Source organism: Monodon monoceros, unplaced genomic scaffold (assembly GCF_005190385.1).
Source record: "Monodon monoceros isolate NGI ecotype Baffin Bay Population unplaced genomic scaffold, NGI_Narwhal_1 Super_Scaffold_5, whole genome shotgun sequence".
Taxonomy (NCBI): domain Eukaryota; kingdom Metazoa; phylum Chordata; class Mammalia; order Artiodactyla; family Monodontidae; genus Monodon; species Monodon monoceros.
The window spans coordinates 71,138,300-71,146,125 of NW_021703782.1; the positions used below are offsets into that span (position 1 = coordinate 71,138,300).

The 7,826-nt window shown below is 39.7% G+C and overlaps 1 pseudogene; it reads right to left on the reverse strand.

Annotated features, from left to right (window-relative positions):
- Nucleotides 1–731: 731 nt before the first annotated feature.
- LOC114884456 lies at nt 732–6,045 on the reverse strand (annotated as a pseudogene).
- Nucleotides 6,046–7,826: the final 1,781 nt, after the last annotated feature.

The window sequence follows — 7,826 nt, forward strand, 5'->3', positions numbered from 1 at the left end:
TATGTACCTAGGAAGGCTGAAAATAATTTGAAGATAATTCGACAAAGAAAGCACAGGGTTTCTTGGCCATACTTTCTTGAAAGGGACCTGATATCTTGATTTCTTGCTAGTCCCTGCCTTCCACGCCTTGCCTTGTAAATGGGATTTGAAAAGGGAAAATGAGTGTGAATATGAAGTCTATCTGGCAGGAACTACAAGGACAAAAGAAAAATAAAATAAAAATGGGAAGTCTGAAAATCTATGTGCATAAAAATCAACCCAAATGATTTAAATGCATACAACTATAAAGCTTTATCATTTAAGTACCCAAATGTTAAACCAATCCCTGCCATCTCCTTTTCCCACAAATCCAAGATTCTATACAATTCCTATTATAGGGATCATTAGCAATGAACATTTAGTTAAAAATAAACATATACTCATTTCCACCTTTAAGAAAGATTTTGGACTGAAAGTCATCAGAGTACCAATTTAAAAATAATTTTCTTAAACGTATTTTGATAAGGCCACAGGAACACTTGTCACATTGTTCAAATGCCCAATGGCAAGACTTCTGATGAGACCAAACAGGTCACACGGAATCAACAGAGTATCTTAGAAATAAAGCCAATATGACTAAATCCAAGACAGATCACATGAAGTACCTCAAGTACAATACGAACCTAGTTTAATATATAAAGGAATCACAGGTGACTGCACTCTGGGAGAACATTCAGTTCCTCTGGGCCCATTCATAGTCTTCTCTGAGACCCTACCACCACTTCCACCTGGGCGAGTCTAATGACGCAGCCATGAAGCTTGTAGCCATCCTGCCTTACTGATGCCACAGTGCCAGGCTGTACCCCAACACCAGGTGGCACATGACAGATGAGTTCATGCTCATGAGGGTCATATTTGTCACCAATGGGTGTCAGCTTCTCCAGGCCATGTTTGGCAAACACACTTTTCAGCTTTGTTTCTAAAAATGACAAGCCTCGGAAGATCTTCTCCAGAGTGAGCTTCTGGTCCCCAGGCTCTGTTTTTTCAGAAATACACTCTGTAGTCTTCTCCAAAATGTCTGCCACCTCCACCAAATCCTTACAGAAACTCTGAATTCCAAATATCTTGGCATCTTCTACACATCTCTGGGTTCGCCTTCTTATATTTTCACCATCAGTTACAGCTCTCTGGTATCTCGCTGTGAAACCCTGTACTTCCTTCTCCAGTCTAACAGCTTTTAGCTTTCAGGCTTGTTCTGCAAGAGAGGGCCCAAGTTCATCAGGAGGGTCCTCAGAATTGCAGTCTCCACCCGCGGTCCTCTGGGTGACAGTGCTGAAAGGATGCAGCCATCCCCTGCCATCTGACGCGGCACTCGAGGCCAGGAGAGGCTGTACCCACCACCGGACAGCCCACAGGGACCTGGTGGCCGTGTTCCCCAACTCGGCTGACCTGTCAGTTGATTATTAAAAGCCAACTTGTCAGAAAAATCTGTACTTGTATCAAGATTACATCCTTGAACCCGAAGAAATACAAACAATAAGTATATTGCTAATAAGACCAGTCATCCTAGCACTGGCACTGTAGAATCTAGAGAGCAGAGGAATCCTGGTAAATGACTACATAAACTAAAAGACTTCTCTTCAGCCCGCGTGTTGTTTGTTTCTGTTTGGATGATTTATTTAAGATTGACATGGTTTCCCTCTGGCCATCGTCTTTATTTTCTTCGGCTCTTTAATCATTATGTGTGCCGTGCACCGCCTAGGACCCTGACGTCATTAAGTGCCTTATAAGCAACTAGTTCCGAATGAGCTGCTTACCAGTGCAAACATGTCTGACAGGTTTAGTGACCACCCAACTCGCATATAAGGGGCTGAACCAGCCAGCCACAGGCTCTTCTCCACTGGTACACGCACAACCAAGTCCAGGGTTATTTCGGAATTGAAATCCTGACTTGGGCTGCAAGGCTATCTTCCAAACTCCCCTGACAAATGCCGTCAGTCAATTCATGCCTTCTTCCCTTCTTGCACAGATGTTTATTGGGGTCTACAGCTGGGATCATAGAAATGAGTAAGACTCATTCTCTTTCTCGAGGAACTTCTAGCCTGCAGGGAGACAGGTCTATTGCTATATTTACGACATACCCTAAAAGTACTTAGATGTGGACCACAGGCTTCAGGATCACAAAAGAGGGGAGCTCTTTAGGATAGAGAATATTTTCTCTGTTACAAATATTTTCTTAATGTTTACCTCCCTTTCTTGGACATAGTCCTAACTCAGGATACTTCTAAATAAAACTAAAAATTATTTTCTACTAATAAGGACTTACTGTGTAGCACAGGGAACTCTACTGAATACTCTGTAATGGCCTATATGGGAAAAGAATCTTAAAAAAGAGTGGATATATATATATGTACAACTGATCCACTTTGCTGTACACCTGAAACTAACACAACATTGTAAATCAACTATACTCCAAAAAATTTTTTTTCAATTAATTTATAGCTCTATGTGCTATATAACTTTAATATGACTAAAATTTTCCCTACTTTCCATTTGGAAATTGTTGTAATGTAGAAAAAATTTGAAAGAGTTCTATAATGAACCCCTGTAAATGCTTCACCGAGATTCACCCATTGTGAACATTTCCCCCATGTTTGTTTTATCTTCTCTCAGTCTCTCAAAATATATATTTGCTAAACTACTTGAAAATAAGTTGCAGTTATCATGGCACTTCTTCCCTAAATAATTCAACCAGTGTTGCCTGAGAATTAGGACATTTTCCTACAAAAACCCTATATGATTATCACACCTAAGAAATTTAACAATGCCATAATATAATTTAATGTACAATACACATTCAATTTTACCCAGTTGCCTCAAAAATATATTTTATAGCTTTAAATATATATATATATTTTATAGCTTTTAAAAAATATCTAAGATATAATCAAGGCTTATGCACTGCCGTTGGTTTTTATCTTCTTAGTCTCTAATCTAGAGCCATCCTCCTGCCTTTTGTTGTTTTTCACGCTATTGAATTTTTGACAAGTTCAGGTCACTTGTAGAATATCCCACAGCTTCAATTTATCTGAGGTTCTTCATTATCTGATTCTAGTTTAAAAATGTTGGCAAGAACACTACAGGTCATTTGCGTAGTTCTTATTTCATTATATTAGCAGGTATGCAGTGGGAATACGATTTAAATTTTAAACTCATACATTTAAAACAAACCAAAAACAGGAAAACAGTTGACTTCTTTTCTGATTGATGAGAAGATCCTGTGATTTAAGGCCTTACAATTAAAAGTGTGGTCAGCAGGCTTTCTTAGAAATTAGAAGCCCCAGGCCCCTCCCCAGATCTATTGAATCAAAATTTGCATTTTAACAAGATCCCCAGGTGATTCATATGCAAGTTAAAGTTTGAGAAGGACCAATTTAAGATATTAACTAGAGGGCGGGCATCTGGCATACTGGCTTTATCCAAAGCAAAGGTTTATTTGTTGCAGACACTCTTAGGACATAATATCCATTTCTTCTTTTTCCTGACTAACAGGAAAAAATTGTACCTAGCTAAAAAGCTACATTTTCGATCTCTCTTGAAGTTAGAAGTTGCCATGTGACACAGTTCTGGCCAATGAGAGGGAAATGAAATTCCCGGGGGGAAGGTTTTAGAAAACAGCTTGGATTCACCTGGCACGCACATTTCGTCCTTCCCCTTCTTTCTTCCCGGTTCGGGGATAGGAAAGTAGAGGTGGAGATGCTATTGGTGACCCTGAAACTTCAAACCGCAGGCCAAGGATGACTGCGTGGCAAGAGCCTTGAGGAGCCCTGGTCTGCCTACCTCCGTACCTCTTTCATTCAGGTAAAATGAAGCCTCTGGTTTAAGTCACTGTTTAATTGAATTTCCTGTTATTCATAGTCAAACTGAATCCCTAACTGATAATGCTGTTTGAAGAATTTCCTTTTTTTATAAATTTATTTATTTTTGGCCGCGTTGGGTCTTTGCTGCTGCGTGTGGGCTCTGCCTAACTGCGGCAGCGGGGGCCACTCTTCATAGCGGTTCGCGGGCTTCTCATTGCGGTGGCTTCTCTTGTTGCGGAGCACGGACTCTGGGCCCGCGGGCTTCGGTAACTGTGGCTCGCGGGCCCTAGAGCGCAGGCTCAGTAGTTGTGGCGCACGGGCTTAGTTGTTCTGTGACATGTGGGACCTTCCCGGACTAGGGCTCAAACCCGTGTCCCCTGCGTTGGCAGGCGGATTCTTAACCGCTGCGCCACCAGGGATGCCCTGAAGAATTTCTTGATGGGAGATTTTGAGGAACCGCTGGTGGGTAGAGTCGCAGAGAGGTGGATTCTTTCTCGTTTTTTTGCTTTGTTTATGGTTTTGTCCAGTAAGAGAGACTGAAATGTGCAATGTATTCCCTTCCCGTTTGTGAAGGAACAGCTAGGCCTCCTCCAGAGGACTGTCATTAGGGAGACAGATTTCTGCTGCAAGAGCATTTTCATTGAAATTTTGGTTCCACAGGTAGGCAGTAATACACACATTTTAATGCATGTGAAGACTATCTCCTACTAACAGAAAAGGTATGAACCAAGGACTTACCTTGCCCTATGTTACAAAAGTTTTTCCTCCTCATGTGACAGTAATTCTAGTCCCCTTTGGTGACTCACTCACCATCTCTGTTAATTTCCTTCGACTTTACCGTGGAAAAGGAAATGTATGCGTGTGTATGTGTGTGCATGTGTTCATTATGGCGTATGCCTTTCCAAATTGTTATGCATCTCGTTCCAAAAATAATTTGAAATAGTTTACATCTCAGCTTTCATCACCATTTAGGACTGACCTTTGCCCAGAAGAATATTTAATCTCTAGTACTTGGCTTCTTCTACGCCAGGTATAATTTATTCCTGCTTGGATGTAACGAGTTCTCAGTCGATCTTTGAAACCCCTCCCCCACCGCATAATTGCACTCAGTAGAAGAGTTAAATATTTGTTGAATGAATCTATTTGTTCAACATTTATTAAGCACTCTATTTGCAAGGACTGCATCTGGCCACAGAGGTTGGCAAACTTTTCTATAAAGGGCCAGATAGTAAATATTTTGGCTTCATGAGTCAAGAGACAAAAGTGAGCATATTACCAAGGTCATATTACCTTTATTTGACCATTTAAATTGTAACCATTTAAAAATGTAAAAACTAAAAAAAAAAAAAAAAAAAAAAAAAAAAAATGTAAAAACTACCTTTACGCCGTATACAAAACGTAACTCAAAATCAAAGACTTAAAAGTAAGAGCTAAAACTATATTTTTATGTGACTGATGCTCCACGTACTGCGCTAACAAGCCACCTTAAAAAGAAAACATAGGTGTACCACTTTATGACTGTGGATTAAGCAATGGTCTTTTAGATATAATACCAAAAAGCAAGAACAACAGAAGAAAAAAATGGATGACTTAGATTTCACCAAAATTAAAAATTTTTATGCATCAAAGGAAATTATTAAGAAAGTAAAAAGGCAGTCTATGGAGTGGAAGAAAGTATTTGCAAATCATATGTCTGATAAGTGTTTAATACCCAGAATATATAAAGAACTCCTGCAAGTCAACAGAAAAAGGCAAATAACGCAATTAGGATTTTTAAATGGGAAAAGGACTTGAGTAGACATTTCTCCAAAGAAGATATACAAAAGTTTGAAAAGATGCTCAACATCATTAGTCATTAGGAAAATGCAAATCAAAACCATAATGAGCTACCACTTCACATCTACTAAGCTAGGTATAATTTTTTAAGGGAATATAAGTGTTGGCAAGGACGTGGAGAAATTGGAACCCTCATGCCTTGCTGGTAGACTGTAAAATGGAGCAACCTCTGTGGAAGACAGATTAGCGATTCCTCAAAAAGTGAAACAAAGAATTGCCTTACGATCCAGCAATTTCAGTCCTATGACCCAAGATTCCTAACTGACATGTAAACACTTTCCAAAGCTGTTTCAGGTTCATTCATCTCCTTTGATTCTTCTAACAGCTGAGGTTTGGTGGCAGAGTGAGGGCTGGAACCAATCTCCCGCATCCCTACTAGGCACTCTTGTCGTGTTGTCCAGCCTCATGAAGGGGGCCACTCAGTACACAGTAGGCTTTGCTATGGGAACAAATGTGTCGGGCCTTGGCTAAAGTCAAGGACACTCTCAGTGCTGGAAGGAGTTTCTTCATGATACAGCCAAATGCCGAGGACCAGATCCAGAGAAAATAAATGAACAGGAAAGGCTGTTATGCATTAATGTGATCAAACAGCATGATTTATTTGCTTAATGTTTGCTGAAAAAGAATATGGCATTTAACCATTCCCTTCTACTCAGATCTTACGTGGATCCTTTTAAAGTCAACCAATGAGATAATTTAACAAAGAAGTCTTTTTATTTCTACTTGCTACTATTCAGGTAAAAATTAATCAAGAAGAAGCTGTAACACCAGTAACCAAAGACCACATACTGTACAACTTTATTTTTATGAAAGGTCCGGAATAGGCAAATCCAGGGAGTCAGAAAGTAGATTAGTGCTTGCCAGGGGCTGGAGAGAGGGAAGGTGGGGAGTGACAGCAAATAGGTACAGGTTTCTTTTGGAGGTTATGAAATGTTCTGAAATTAGATTATGGTGATGATTGCACAACGCTGTAAATACACTAAAAACCACTGAATTGTGTACTTTAAACAGTGAATTTTTTGCCTTGTAAATTATATGTCAGTGAAGCCATTACATAGGAACTATCACTGTTCTGTTTCATAACTCCACTTTCTAATGTTAATAGGAAACACAAATACTTTTATTTATTATCGACAAAGAGCCATTCATTATATTATTTATCCAAACAATACTATTAGGTAAGCACTATTATTATCCCATGGTACAGAAGAAGAAACCCAGGCTCCAAGAGATTATATCATTGGCTCAGCGTTACATAGCTACCTAGGAGGTTGTATATCTAGGAATTAAATCCAGATCTATCAGGTCCTGATCCCAAAGCTTTGGGCTTAAAATTTTGGTATATTCTTTGATTATTTGTTTTGTTGTTGTTCTGGTATATATGGTAAAGACTGTTTACTGAAAACAGGCAGACACTTCCTTGCTTCTGGAATATCCTGAAATAATGGCTTGATGAAGCAGTTATTTATCATGTCTTCTATAACTACTCTATCAAATGCTCTCTTTGTGGGTGGCAGAATGGTGGGATCACTTCCCTAGAGAGTAGGGGGATAAAACGACAGAAACTCCTCTGCACCCGCCAGCTTTTTACAACACTCAGTGCAGTTGTCTATGTGAAAGCCAGCCTGTGGACTTGTGTGTCTGCCTGAGCTCATAGCTCTGGGCACCCGGTTTGGATAAAATTATGCTCTGAAGGTCTTTTTGAGCTGGACACTTTGTCCAGGCTCTGCCTACATTGGAAACTCTCAAGATTTCCCTGTTTCAAAGATTAGCTTCTTTGGAAATCACTGGAGGGACTCCGCTACAGTGTACATTTAAATGTGCTGGTTCTTTTTGTTCTTGCAAAATACAGACTTGGATTAACAGGATGTAAGAGGTACTATTTGGCGGAATGTAAAATGTCTTAAATCTCCCCATATTTGGCAATGCAGTGTTCTCTCTCTCTTCCTCTCTCCTTTAGCAGATTTCCAGTTGCACTTCATAGATGGATGTCAGCTGGTCCTTTTTTCCTGTTATGTAAACTTGAGAATGATTATTTGGACTATGTTTCAAACCATTCTTCCTTGAACTTCAACCGCGAAACACTGTTAAAATGCACCAGAAACTCTAACTGTAATTCTTTACCAGAGTTTAGAAACACCCCTTGATACT